The sequence below is a fragment of the Vulpes lagopus genome, chromosome 10, assembly GCF_018345385.1.
Source record: "Vulpes lagopus strain Blue_001 chromosome 10, ASM1834538v1, whole genome shotgun sequence".
Classification (NCBI taxonomy): domain Eukaryota; kingdom Metazoa; phylum Chordata; class Mammalia; order Carnivora; family Canidae; genus Vulpes; species Vulpes lagopus.
Window position 1 is genome coordinate 35,711,619 of NC_054833.1, and position 14,763 is coordinate 35,726,381.

A 14,763-nucleotide genomic window follows, 5' to 3' on the forward strand; every position below is an offset into this window, starting at 1 on the left:
CTGGTAGCCTCCCCTTCCGGCCTTGAGTCCCCGCCCCGGGGCTGGGAAAGCGTGCGGGGCGGGACTCCGGGCTCCGCAAGGACGTCACTTCCGCTTGGTGGCCGACTGAAGGGGCGGGGCCTGTGAAGGCGCGGGAGACTGGGCGGGAACGAGTGGGCTCGCGGGGCTGCTGGGTAACGGGGCCCGGGGCGCGGCCGGCTGCAGGTACCTTTGTGGTCCCGGCGCCGGGACCAGCCCGAAAATCCCTCCGGAGAGGGTCAGGGGGAGCTGAGGAGCGCAGACCGGGAGGGGCGGGGGTCCCGGTGGAGGGAAGCAGGAGAAAAGGATGGGAAAGGGTGGGCCTGGCCGGGCGTCCTGGAGGAACGAGCTAACCGTGGATGCTGCGGCTCCTGGGGACACCTCGTTACCTTTATGAGACTGTTTACTAGTTTCTTGAATTCGAATATCGCAGCATCGCGAGAGGTCACCCTCTCTGCTCCGAGCTCTACTGGGATTCCGGGGACACCTCATTATCCCTGTGAAATACCCATGCATTCATTCATTTCACATATAATTGGGAGCTTTTTAGTATACGGGTACTGTTCTGGGCGCTGGAAATCGACACCAGTGAACAAAACAAACAGCCCTTGTTAGTGGAATTTGCAGTCTGACGAGAAGAAGTGACCAAATAAACACATGAATAAGTAAATGTGTCTTGGTGCTGATGAACATCGTTGATATAAGCAAAGAAGGAAGATAGCGTTGTGGGCGGTTTTCTGTGTTTATTGAGCACCCAAGAAAAGCGTGATCTATGATAGCAAGAAAAGAAGTGTGGGGAGAGGCAATGAATGTGTAGATAGGATGACTAGAGAAGATTTCATTGAAGTACTTTAAAAAAAAAAAAAAAAGATTTTATTTGTTTGAGGGAGAGTGCCCAAGCTGGGGGGAGGAGCAGAGGGAGAAGCAGACACCCCGCTGAGCAGGGAGCCCCCAGCTCAGTCCCAGGACCCTGAGATCATGACCTGAGCCAAAGGCAGTGGCTTAACCAACTGAGCCACCCAGGCGCCCCCACTGAGGTCCCTTTGAGCAAAGGCTCCAAGGCAAACTCCCATGATACAATGGAACAAGCTACTGTCACCTTCAAAGGAGAGTTAAGGGATCCAGGTAGCGAGAACAGCAAGCACAATCGCTCCAAAGTAGCTGAGAAACAGCAAGGAGGCTGGTGCGACTGGTGGAGTGAGAGGAGGAGAGTATTGGGGTAGACAGTCGAAAGTTAGGGGGTGGGCAATCATATAAAGCATTGCAAGCCATGGAAAGGCATTGAGATGGGGAACCACTGGAGGGTTTTGAGCAAAGGAATGCCATAATGTGACTTAAATTGTTAAAAAAAATCACTGTGGATGCTGTATTGAGAATAGACTGCATGAGGCAGGAGTATAAATAAGTAGTAGGCCAAGTAAGTGACTATTTATTACAACAATTCCAATAGGAGATTATGATGTCTTGGATCAGAGAAGTAATGGTAAAGATGGTGAGAAGTCGTTGGATTCTGGATATATTTGGAAAGCAGGACTTTCAGGACCTGTTGAAAGTTGGATATGGAGTGTGTGTGTGTGTGTGTGTGTGTGTGTGTGTGTGGAGAGAGAGAGAGAGGAGTCCAGAAAAATTCTAGCGATTTTGTTCTGAGCAATTGAGAGGATGGAGTCGCTATTGCCATTTCCTGAGATGGGGAAAATGGTGGATAGAATAAGTTTGGGAGGAAGATCAGGAATTCAGTTTGAGACAGATTTTGTTTTTCGAATTGACATCCAAGAACATAATATGATAAAAGTATCTTCAGAGAGTTCTGGTCTAGAAATAAGAGTTTGGGAGTTGTTAGGTTATAGGCTTAAAGCCAGGAGATGAAATTAAATCAAGCGACTGAATTATAGACAGATAAGAAAAGAGGACCAAGGACTGAGCTGTGCGGAATTCCAACAGTAAAGAGGCTGAGAAGGAGGAAGGATCAGCTAGTAAGCTAAGGGAAAAAACAAGGAATGTGTGATAGCTTGAGAGCCAAGTCAAGGAAACGTTTCATCGAAGAGAAGAGACCATTCATGTTAAATCCTGCTGATAGCTCAAATTGGATAAGGACTAAGAATTGGCTTATTGGGTTAACAAAGTGGTCATTGATGACTTTTAAAAGAGCAGTGTTTTTGAAGTAGTTGGAAAGTGAAAGCCTGATGGGGTGCACTTAAGAAAGAGGGGAGGAGGAATTGGAGACAGCAATTTTAGGCAGCCTTTCCAATGAGTTTTGTTGTGAAGGGACATAGGGAAATGGGTAGCTGAAAAGAAAGATAGGATCACAGGATGATTCTTTTCTTTAAGAATGCAGCACGTGTTTTTGGTTGTTGGGAATTATCCAGTAGACAGGAGAAAACTGACAATGCAAGAGAGAGATGGGAGACCGTTTGCATCTATGAACTTAAGTGGACCAGAAGGAAAGGGATCTAGTGAACAAGGGGAAGGATTGGCCTCAGATAGCAGGAAGAAAGGTTCATTATAACAATACCAGTGAAGTAGACTATACACTGGTAATCGGGTAATATAGTGGTGGCAACTTGTGGAAGTTCTCTTCCGACTGCTTCATTTTCTCTATAAAATTGTATTGTAGCCAGCCTACAAGATGACCTCTCATGGTCTCCTGGTCTTCACACCCTGTGTAGTCCCCTTTTACATTGTACCAGTGTTGGTCTGTGTAACCAATAGAATATGACAGAAGTAATGGTATATCCCATCAGAGATTAGGTTGTAAAAGATGCTGCGTTCTCTCTCTCTCTGTCATTTTTCTTGCTCTTGCTCTCACTATCACTCAGATCACTTGCTCTGAGGCCATTTATGTCACAAGTAGCCCTATCAAAAGGCCCACATGACAGAGTACTGAAAACTTCTGCCAACAGCCCTTTGAATGATCTTGAAAGTAGGTCCTCCAGCCCCAGTCAAATCTTCAGAAATTGTTGTCTTGGCCAACAGCTTGACTGCAACCTCATAAGAGACCCTGAGCCAGACTCCGCACCCAGCAACTATGTGGGATAATGTTTGTTGTTCTAACATACTAAATTCAGGGATAATTCATTACACAGAAAATGATAACTAATACAAGTAGGAATCAATTAATAATATAGAGGAAGAGATGTTCAGGTCTGAGGAAGGAAGATAAGGTACAAAAAATAGTTGTCTGGAAGAGTAAGGACCCATATGAGATTCATGACTGTGAATTTCAACTGAGACTAGTCAGCATGGTTGAGCATTTTTCTTCAGTTGCATGCTTACAGCATAAAGTAGGTGGAAAAATTTATTTTAATCAGGTTTGGGGCTTTACCAAAATATTACTATCAAACAAGAAATGAAAATTTAGGGAGTTGAAGAGAGTTGAAGATGAGTGCAAGGGAGCAATTAAATGACCATGAAACTTAAAATAAGTAATAAGGAAAGGGAGGACAAGTGGGATGTAAGCAACATTGTAAGGTTTGTAAGATTAAGAGATTGAAGGTTCCAGGGAGGTCTCAGGTTTGTTGAAGCAGGATAATTGGAAGAGTGCCCTGAAAAAGATAAGAGGTGGGGATCCAAGAGTGGGATGCTTGAAACTGAGGGTGTGGAAGGACTGCCTATAATGGTACTGTCAAAGTCCATGGTAAGGCCAGGGGAGGGAATGCTGAGATAGAATAAAAAACAAGATCACTGGAGAAAAACATCTCATAGAAATGAGGGGCCAAAGCACTGGATGGACTGTACCCAAGGTGATCAAAATCACCAAAATGGGGGCAGCTGGGTGGCTCAGCTGGTTGGGCATCTGCCTTTGGCTCAGGTCGTGATCATGGGGTCCTGGAATGGAGCCCCACATAGGGCTCCCTGCTAAGTGAAGAGTCTGCTTCTGTTTGCCCCTCCCTCTGTTCATCCTCTCCCTCTCTCTCTCTCTCTCTCTCTCTCTCTCTCTCTCTCATAAATAGATAAATAAATATTTTTTTAAAAAATCACCAAAATAGGGGATCCCTGAGTGGCTCAGTGGTTTAGCGCCTGCCTTCAGCCCAGGGCATGATCCTGGAGTCCCGGGATCGAGTCCCACATCAGGCTTCCTGCATGGAGCCTGCTTCTCCCTCTGCCTGTGTCTCTGCCTCTCTGTGTGTGTGTGTGTGTGTGTGTGTCTCTCATGAATAAATAAATAAAATCTTTAAAAAAAATCACCAAAATATATGACCAGAATAGTGTTGGTGAGAACCAGGAACAATAATAGTCTTCAAGGAGTTTTGAGAAAGAGCCCTGGAGGTTGGTAGAGGATATTAACTTGGAAAGCAGTGAGTGTTACTGTCTAATAACATTAGATTCAAAGCGATGGATGAAGCTAAGAAAAGGGAGAGAGAATGGTCTATAGATAGGAGTGATCGAGAAGGTAACCCATCCCACCCCCTCCCCACCCCCACCCAGAGGGGTAGGGAGCAGAAAACAGCCACCCTTGAGAGGCTGGAGGGAGATTGAATTGCACACCTCCAAACACATGCGTGCACACACACACACACACACACACACACACACACACACACGGCCCTCAACACTGGGGAGAAGTATGATTAGGTAGCTCCTTGCTTTCTCTACCTCAAGGTCTTTGCATTTCACCGGTAGCTGCACCAGTGGTCTCATATGAATCTATACTCTTGTTAAATCCAGGAAGCTCACATCTTGGGCTCTTTTCCTATTTTCTGACCTTTGCATGCAGTTTATCTTCTCTTTGGCCAGAGTTAGTTTCTCAGCAGGGAACAGTTTGCTCAGGAATGTCTGTTTTCCTTAGAAACTTAAAAGAAAAAAAAACCGCGTGTTTTTGGCATGAGAGTCTTCAGATCGTGTACCACAAAACTCCTCATCAGAGCTGTATTATCTCTGTTGTGTGTGCCTGGGAGATCCCTGGCCATCTCTGCACAAAGCCCTGAGTCACTGGGTCCTTGGCAGCAGTCCACTCCACACAGAACTGATTGTTTGAGGAGCAGCAGGGGGCAATTTGCTGTTTGCTCACCAGCATCCTATTTGTGGCTGACTGACCCATCCTGGTAACAAATCAGAAAACTTGGCCACCAGTTAGGCCAAAGGGCTGACCCCAAGGAGAACTTCTGTAGAGTTGGGAAACCTCCTATTCTGCTCTCATGGGATCTAGATGTTGGGAACTCAACCCCAGGCAGCTGAGTCGTACCTACTTTCACTCTCTTCTCCAAACTTAAGTTGGATTTCCCAGGACTAACCAATTTTCTAGACTATTTCCTGAGGTAGATCATAGCACTGTCTTTCTTTGATCTTCCTCCTTAGCCACCTTTCCAAATAAACTTTCTAACTGAAATCATTGGTGAGGGTCCTTCTGTTTGTCTATGCAGACTAGGTTTTTGCAAAGGACTCGGCCTAGCTTTTGGAAGCCTTGTTGTTTTTCCAGCTGTCAGCTCCTTCAGGGACTGCCTCAGCTTCAGATTGCTGCCTTCCCTTCCCTTTGAGGAGCAGCCACATCCAGTGACTGATGGATATAAGATGTAAAGGCCCAGTGGTTTCTGCCTAATTTGGAACAACTAATGAGCCATCATTTCAGCTTCAGAGCTCCCTATGGGGTCAGCTGGAGCTGTCTGGCCTGCTCAGAGCTCAGCTTCTCCATCTACCTACTCCTGCTTCCTTCTTTCCACAGGTGTCAATCTCAAATACATCCTTGATCAACATCCTAGACATGAAATTTTGTTGCAGAACCTGCTTCCTGGAGAACCCAACTGCCACACCCTTTGAGGGTTGTTAAGGGTTCAGAGACCAAAGCACTGGCAGTGCTCAGGCCATATGAGTCCTAATGTCAAAAGCCATTGACTCCTGATCATTATTTTCTTCCTTTCCATCAGAGACATCTGCATATTTCAAGGATATGGCCTAACCATAAGTTAATGTCCTTATTTCTTATTCCTGTTGACAGTTTTGAGCCTCTGGATTAAGCTCTCAAGGCTACCTACTCTCCAGACTTTGTAAATAGGTGAGCTAATGAAGCTCCTTATTGTTTTAATATTTTGTTGAGAGAAAGAGAGAGCACAGAAGGGGCGGGAGAAGCAGACCCCCACTGAGCAGGGAGCCCGATGTGGGGCTCGAACCCAGGACTCTGGTATCATGACCTGAGCTGAAGGCATATGCTTAACTGACTGAGCCACCCAAGCACCCCTGAAGCTGTTTATAGTTAATGTCAACTTGCATTAGGTTTTATACTGTTTGTAACATAAAGAGCCCCAAGATACACAAAATAAAGTCAATTGGTCAAAAGAGGAGAATGGAGCAGAGAAGCAGGAAGATTCAGAATTACTTACAAAAATTTATTCTGGGAGCTTCCCCAGTGTTTGGGCTCTCCTACTCCAGACCCATGCAATTGTGCCTCTCCTTTGATGGTAACTTCACTGGGATATCTGTTCTGTGAAGCCAAAGAATCTTGACTTTGTCTTAACGTAAAGCAAGTTTGGTCAAAATGATTTTATCTGTCTATAATTGTTATCTATATGATTCACCATACTTTTGACTGTTTCTGGAAACATACTCCTAAAATATAAAAGTTGACATCATTAAAGATACTTTAAAATATGGTGCAGGTTTTTAAAGCAATGTCAAAAGAGGAATTTAAAAAATGTTTTATAGAATAAGTAGGAAGGCATTCAACGTAACTATCTGGAGAAAACTAAGTCATTACTTTTATAATAATCTGCTGTTGTTATTGTTATAATTGTAATAATAATCTGCTATTAATAGTCACAGTTTCTACATCCCAAACTTCTAGGGACTGCATATTAATAGTGCAGAGAACAGAGCTTTGGAAACAAACTTGGATTTATATTCTAGCTCTGCGATTTACTGTCTGTGGTCAAATCACATAATATGAGTCTTTGTTTCTTCATCAGTAAAATAGGAGCAATAATTGGCCTTTCAGGACTTTTCTGTGAGAATTAAGGTAATATATATGAAATGCATGATATGTAAGTAGGTTTTCAATAAATGCTAATATTTTTAAGGAATTAGGATAGAAGTTATCTCTTCTACATGAAGAAGATTTTAATTTGCCCAGAGTCCCTTCTATTTGGGGGCTGAGGGGTAATAAACTGACCCACCTGTGACTGTGGGGTTAGGCAGATGGCCCAGCCTGGAATGGTATTCTATTTTGATTATAATGATGGAGAACTATGTATGTCATATATGGTAGGCCAACAAAAGTCCTTCACCAAGATTTTTTTAACTAGCTTCATCAAAAGTCTGTTCTCTGGATGTCAAGAAGCACTGTCCAGTATGTTAATCCATAGCTGCATGTGGCTATTTAATTTTAAATGATTTAAAATTAGATAAAATTCATAATTCCTATCCTTAGTCCCACTAGCCACATTTAAAATACTCAATAGCCACATGTGACATGACCACCAGATATGACCACTTGACAACACAGATATAGAACATTTTCATCACCACAGGAAGTTACATTGGACAGTATTGATAATCTGCAGCATCTGGCAACCATAATCCCCATCAAAACGTATAAGAAGGTTTGAGAAAATTAAGCTGACACCAAAAGCTAAACAACAGGTGAGTAGTAGCCAACATGGATTTTAAGCATCTTAATTCCAATTATCTGAGCTCCCTCTTAAAATTTTGTTATACGGTACAAGAAATCTCTCCTTTTTTTGCTTCAAGTCATTCACATTGAACTTCTTTCAAAACCAAAACGTCTTGACAGATCCCACTCCTTAATTTGTTGGGCAACAAACCAGATACAGAATCCTGGGGGGCTAACTCTGGCAAAGATCTCTAGACTAGACAAAGCTGGACCCTAGAAATACTGTGACAAGGGCTGAAAACTTTGGCCTGTTTTCAAGGCCACCTTCCCTACATGGGGTTTTCTTTTAAGAAACTTTGCTTCTGGGGCACCCGAGTGGCTCAGTTGGTTAAGTGTCTGACTTCAGCTCAGATCATGATCTTCAGGTCCTAGGAAGATGGAGCCCTACACAGAGCTCCATGCTCAGCGGGGAGTCTGCTACTCTCTTTCCCTCTGCCCCTCTCCCTGCTCATGCTCTCTCTCTCAAATAAATAAATGAAATCTTAAAAAAAAAAGAGAGAAAGAAAGAAGAAAGAAAGAAAGAAAGAAAGAAAGAAAGAAAGAAAGAAAGAAAGAAAGAAAGAAGAAAGAAAGAAAGAAAGAAAGAAAGAAGAAAGAAAGAAAGAAAGAAAGAAAGAAAGAAAGAAAGAAGAAAGAAAGAAAGAAAGAAAGAAAGAAAGAAAAGAAAAGAAAAGAAAAGAAAAGAAAGAAAGAAAGAAAGAAAGAAAGAAAGAAAGAAAGAAAAACCCTGTTTCTCTCCCTGTTGGGTCTTGTGTATCACAAATCTATCTTATTAGTGTCCCTGGGCTCATTATGGGGACCCGATCATTCTCTGGCTGATTAGGCTTTGTTTTAGGTCCTCTTGTCCAGCTTACCATTCTTTGTTTCACATCTTGTTTCAGAGCTTTGCTGTATTCTACAGAAGTTTTACATCTGGGCCTGACTGAAGGCAATGTCTTTCTGGAGTGTAGTATATAAACTACAGACCACGAAGCACAAGCTGAGTCTGGACTGTGCTAATGCTGGGCTTTGAGCAGGCTACTTAACCTCTCTGGGCTTCACGATTGTTTTTGGAAAACAAACAAAAAATTCTACCACATAGAGTTGATAGAAGATTAAATAAAATAATAATTTAAAAGGCAATGTGCCCCAAAGATACAGATGCAATGAAACGCCGGGACACCTGCACCCCGATGTTTCTAGCAGCAATGTCCACAATAGCCAAACTGTGGAAGGAGCCTCGGTGTCCATCGAAAGATGAATGAATAAGGAAGATGTGGTCTTTGTATACAATGGAATATTCCTCAGCCATCAGAAATGACAAATACCCACCATTTGCTTCTACGTGGATGGAACTGGAGCGTATTATGCTGAGTGAAATAAGTCAGTTGGAGAAGGAGAAACATTATATGGTCTCATTCATTTGGGGAATATAAAAAATAGTGAAAGGGAATAAAGGGGAAAGGAGAAAAAATGTGTGGGAAATATCAGAAAGGGAGACAGAACATGAAAGACTCCTAACTCTGGAAAACAAACTAGGGGAGGTGGAAGGAGGGTGGGGGGGACTGGGTGACGGGCACTGAGGGGGGCACTTGACAGGATGAGCACTGGGTGTTATTCTATATGTTGGCAAATTGAACACCAATAAAAAATAAATTTATAAAAAAAAATCACAGGGCAAAATCAAAGCATACAATTGGAAATAGATATTTCAGAAGTCCATAATAAATTCAGCTTGAGAGTCCAAAAAAAATCATCTCTGGGAACTGGTGGTCAATAAATGCATTCATAACCTCAAAAAAATAAAAAATGAAAAAAAGGCAATGTGTACACAGCAATGCAAATGTATTAGCAATTATACTTGCTTACAGATTAAAATATACCTCTCCCAACTATATTTAAGCACCTAGACAGGATTTGCACCTTCTCTTCCTTTTGAACGTGCCACCTGTCCCCTTTCCCACATCCCCCCTCCTTTTATCAACCTCTGGAACACGGAGTGCTCTTCATAGAGTGAGGAATTATTAGATGCTGGCTGGCTAATTTCCATTTCTGTGCCTCCCTCACTGGGGGGAGGGGAGAAGAGGAGGGAAGGCAGAAGAAGGGGGACAGCAAATCCTCTCCCTGGGACGCAGTTGGTGGGAGGACATCATCTGAGGATCCAGAAGAAGGGAAACAATGAAGTCTTTCATGAGTTGGGGGTAGTGGCTTCCCCAGGATTTTTCAACCTGTTTTCATTAGAGTACTGGCATTTTACGAGAACAGAACTCCAGAGATGTCCTCTACTCACTACATCCTAACTAAGCCAGCAAAATCGTGATCTTTCCAACACTTTAACACCAATTCATTTCCCCTCTGTTCTTCTGGAGAGTTGCTGAATAGGACGCCTTCAGCCACCAGGGACACAAGCCTGAGTTCCTCCTCATTTCTGAGGGGGCGGGAATTCTATTCAGAAGTCAAATATTTACTCTCAGCATAATAGGCTTTGGTGGTTTTCAGTTAATGGGAGCACCTCCTCTCCGCCTTACTGAAATTCACCCAGTACCCCTTGCCATGTCCCAAGATCCCATGCTTCTCCCGAACACACCCCACACTTTCTTGAGATACCATATGTCTGCAGAAGGCTCTTCTGCTGAGTGACTCCTCATATTTACAGAAATCAATTGGCAGGCAGCAAACCCGACAGTTCAGGACGAACCTCCCTGGGAAGGGCAGGAGGGGCCTTTCTACCCATCTCCACTCTTTGTTTGATGTTTCTCAGAAGTACTCTGGAGTAAAGCTACCTAGGAGTAATTTAAAAAGGAAAAGGAAAGACAAAATGTCCTTTGGGAGGGCCATTCCTCTCTGTCCAGTCCCCCCACCCGCCCACCAAAAAAAGCTTGTTTTGTTCCAAAGAGAGCTAGCTAATCTATCTCTTGTTCAGTGGCTGCTGGAGCAGCTAGGCCCTGCCTCCTTTCAACACAAAGCCTCACACAAATTCCTCGTTTCCCGGGCAATGAGCTGCAGCTCTACAAATTCTCTGGCTGATGTTGGCATCCTGATTCCGCCCTCTCTCTCTCCGTTCTGGCAAATTGAACTTATGAAAGTACCATTCACGTACAGCTTTATGGAACCAAGAATTGAAAACAGCTTCAGCAATAATAGGGGGGCTTTAGGGGTGGGCAGAGAGGATCCCTTAACATTCTGGAGCCTAGTCAGAGAGTTGGTTCTGGGAATAAAAGACTAGACCACGACCAAGACTTGCACACAGGAGGTGGATTCCTATTGCTGAGTGAGGGAGGTGGTCAGAAGCCCAAGTTTTGTTGATGATCAGCCTGCATTTATTTATTTATTTATTTATTTATTTATTTATTTATTTATTTATAATTTTTTTATTTATTTATAAAATGTTTTAAATTTATTTATTTGACAGAGAGATAGAGCAAGAGTGCACAAGCAAGGAGAGTGGCAAAGGGAGAGGGAGAAGCAGACTCCCCACTGAGCAGGGAGCCTGACACTCTATCCCAGGACCCTGGGATCATGACCTAGGCCTAAGGCAGATGCTTAACCAACTGAGCCACCCAGGTGCCCCCAGCCTGCATTTCTAATCCAAGTTCTGCCACCAAGTAGATACAGGATCTTAGCAAGTTGCTAACTTCCTGGAATTTGAAATTTTCTTGCTTGTCGGGTGGGGTTATAATGCCTACCTGAAAGGGATATTAGGAGAATTAAATGAACAAATGGATATAAAGTGCCTGACAAAATGAGGAGTAGCTTTGTGTGTTTGTACACACACAAACACACACACACACACACGCTGACACACACACACACACACATACACGTGCTGGCCTATATTAGTTTTCCAGGCTGCATAGGGTCTCACCAGACTTCAATTAAGGTGTTGACTGGTCAGCATTCCTCTCCAAAGCTCGGGGTGCCCTTGAAGGCTACCCGGTCATTGGGAGAATTCAGGTCCTTGTGATTGCAGGGCTGAGGTCCCTAGTTCCTTGCCAGCTGTTGGCCGAGTGTAGCCCTTGGTGCTGAGATGCCAATGGCAGTTACTTTCCATTTGGCACTTGCCGTCATACAATTTATACCTTCAAAGCCAGTAGGACGACAAGCTCTTTCTGGCCTGCTGAGCCCAGTCTTCTATGATATAACCTAGTCAAGGGAGTGGCTGTCCTATCACCTTCACCATATTCCATCAGCTAGCACACACATTCTGCATTTCATGTAGTAAACTTTTCTGGAAGTTTCAAAGAAGTCAGAGGAGGAAGGGTTTCACAGCACAGCTGTGTCCTTCGATTTTCTTCAGCTCCCCCACCACGTGCCTTTCTTAGTCTCTCTTCCTATTGATTTCTTTCCTCTATGCATGTCACCCTCCCCAAATTCCTATCTCTAAAGGCTGCAGCTTACCTTTTTGTTCTTTGACTTTTTATGCTTAAGACCTTACCTCCAGCTCCCTGTAATGTATTTCAATTCTTTTCTGGCTAAAGACAATTCCCTCTCGAAGAGGGATTTTGGTGCCATTTGTTGGAAGACTTTTTTTCGTTCTGCTACCAAAGATGATTTACAAGCTAGTGGAAGAACAACTATGACTCAATACCAGGAAGTGAATGGAGAGAAAGAGGAAAGTGCTAACTATAAAAATCACCATTGATGTCATGGTATCCATAAGGATACCCCTCCCGTAGTACCATCAGAGGCAGCACATTCTTGCTAGAGCTTGGAGACAAAGAAACAGGCCAGGTGGGTGGAAATGTTCTTAAATCTAATGACTGAGTTATTAAAATTGGTACTTAGCTACCATTTTGTGTGTGTGTGAGTTACCTCTTCTTGCCTCTATTATAAAGAAATTTCAGGAGTCCCGGGTTGATCATTATATAACAGTTTAACTCTGGGCAAGTTACTTAACTTCTCTATCAATCCCGTCACCTAAGAAATGAAGAAGTGAGACAAGGTCATCTCAAATGTCTCTTGCTGTGGAATGAATCTACTGTTTTGCCGTTCCTGCTAGATCTTTGGTTCTTTGAAGACTGAGCTCATTTTTATGATTCCCCAGCCAGCTCTCCCCCTGCCTCCATTTCCCATAATGGTCTGCAGAGTGTGATGACTTATTCAAGATCACTAAGTATAACTGCCTCCTGTCCTGGGGATGGAACACTTGCGAGCTTAAGCTGGCAGGTTGTATGTATGAGTGTGTGTATGTGTGTGCATGCATGCATGTGTCTCTTGGGGGCTCCATTCTGAGCCTCAGGGGGACTATCTGAGCCTCGGCTCAGCACCGAGGTCTGAGTACAGCAGGCCAGGCCTGCCATGAGTGCTGAGGTGAGGAGTCAGAAGCCCCAGAGAAGGTGCCAAGTGAAGAGTGGCTCGAAGCAACTGTGTGCAGCAGAGCCAAGAGGATTGGGCCATGCTGCTCAGAAGAGGACAGTGCCCTTGGAAATGCTTCTCTGAAGTGCTCAGAGGAGAAAGGGGCACAGGTCTTGGCCAAGCAAGGGCATCACTGCCGTCAGCCCAGCAGTCCTCCTCCATCATCTGCTTCAGCAGCTGCATGAAGCAGAGTTCAGAATGGGGCCCTATGAGGAGACTTCTAAGAATGAAGAGTCACAGTCCCTGCACTGGAGAGTCTCCCGGGCTAATGAGGAAATGGCCACAGTAACATCTTCTGATACCAAAGTGGGACATGCAGACTGACATGTATAGATGTATTTTTGAAGTTGAAGAAATGTAACATTTATAATCAGGCTATCTCCATAAAATCAAAAAACAGCCTACCCTCAACAATTAGATGAGGCAGATAGACCCACAGAGGACATATGGAAGGATGAAACAGGGTGAGATAAATGTCATGTTACATATGGACAATCAAGTTGGTTTGACTGTTCACCTTACGTGTCTGTAACCCAGTTGCTTATCAGATCAGTACCCGCCCAACTCTCCTCTACCACCGCAAAGTGAATCCCAGTTATTTCTGGGAATCCACAAAGAGGTGCCTCATATATGTCCCCAACTGCCATCTGCAGCCATTATTTGGTGCCCTCCCTGCACTCATACCTCTGGCCCAGCTGCCCTCCACCATCATCCTTTATCGTATCCGGTTGCCTAAAGAGCACCCCCTTCCAGGTCTCATCCCTGCAATATTTAGCAACTGTTTACTGAGAACCTACTGTGCGCCCTGCCCGGGTAGGGAGTAGAACCACAGAGACCAGTAAGACATCGTCCTTTAGCCAGAGTGTTCACTGCTTTAAGAGAAAAAAGGCACATAGACAGATGACATGAACCTCTTTGGGTCTGCTTGGCTTAGAAAGAGCTGAAGCAAGATGGCAAGACTGCTGGGTGGACACTCGGACGCACAGAGCAGCTGCAGTGCCTTCATACCTGCCACCTGTGCGCCCACCCCCGCGGCCCCCGGGTAGCAGAGAAAGGCTAGATATTAATCCATCCTTCTGACCCAACTATTTCAACATTCTCTTGAGGTGGCTCAGTCACTGCTGGGATGACTCACAACTGTTTGCTCAATTTGTTTAGTTTCCACCCCCAACCTAGCTCCTCTCTAAGGACAGTAGGGGGAGGAGTATACCTGGCACGGCTTAGGTGGCAGCTGGTGTCTGTGGACATGTGTGGCGTTCTCCCTGTTGAGCTACATGCTGACCCCCCCATAGCAGTTGGTGGAGCCCCCAGCTGTTGCCAGTTCTTTGGCCCCTGGGCACATCTGAGTCCCTTCAAGGGAGCTTGTGGGCACCTTGGGGCACTTGCGTCTTCTGCACAGGTGTGAGGACCCTAAGATCCACCCCTAGGACAGGGGGAGGGAGGATGTTGAGAAGTTAGATCCCACTTAGGTCACCTGCTATCACATTTTTCTTTCCATTGTCCTTCAGGCTAAAAAAGGCAGACTCCAGACCTTCTATTTCCTGAACATCATATCCTCCTTTTAGCCTCAGACAATAAGCCTCAAGGCCTGGCCATCACAGACAAAAGAGGCCGTTTATCTGCACTATACAGCAGAAGAAGCTGTGATCCCATCCACAGGTGGCTCTGTGATCTGTGGAAGTGATAGTTAAAGGAAATTAAAATATCCTTTTGTCCTCTACAAAAGCTCACAAGCCTTTTGCCTTGCTACTGACTCTAAAATACTATTGTAGATGTCAGAAACTGAATCTCTGACTTTTTCTTTTTCATTG